This window comes from Poecilia reticulata, linkage group LG5 (assembly GCF_000633615.1).
Source record: "Poecilia reticulata strain Guanapo linkage group LG5, Guppy_female_1.0+MT, whole genome shotgun sequence".
NCBI lineage: Eukaryota > Metazoa > Chordata > Actinopteri > Cyprinodontiformes > Poeciliidae > Poecilia > Poecilia reticulata.
Genome location: NC_024335.1, coordinates 3,430,954 through 3,431,570, shown reverse-complemented (window position 1 = coordinate 3,431,570; position 617 = coordinate 3,430,954).

Below are 617 nucleotides of genomic sequence, written 5' to 3'. Positions count from 1 at the left end.
TCAAATGTTGTTGTTTTTGTTATTTAAAAAAACAAACAAAAAAAAACCATGTTGAATAAAGATTAAAGCAGGCTCAGACCAATTTCGCAATATTTGTTTATACTCAATGTTTGGCCTTTATGCTAAAAAAATGTATGCAGAGATTTCTAAGATTATTTCACCTATAAAACAATTACGTTTGAGAAAAAACAGTGTCCTGTTTTAAACATTAACAACAAATATTTATATTTGTGGGTGGTTTACATTCGTTTTTACATTCATTATTTAATGTCTTTTTATTCCTTTTCATTTTCAAGTGTTTTTACTAATGGTATGAGATACACCGCGTAAATTAATTTCTCTTATCTCAGTGTCGTCCTGGGCACTACTTACCCAGGAATATATCATATTTTGAGCCCAGATGATGGACTCACCTGCCTTTTCGTTCTCATTATGCATGGATCCTATCCACAGACTCATTTATTTCTTGTTTGGTTTTTGCTTGTTTGTTTTACTTTCTACACAAACTGCCATCTGCATTTATTGTCTTCGACTAAAAGGTGGGACAGTGGACAACGTCAGTCAACAAACGCCACACAACTTCTCTCCTCTCATCTCGAAATGTTTCATGCCGTATT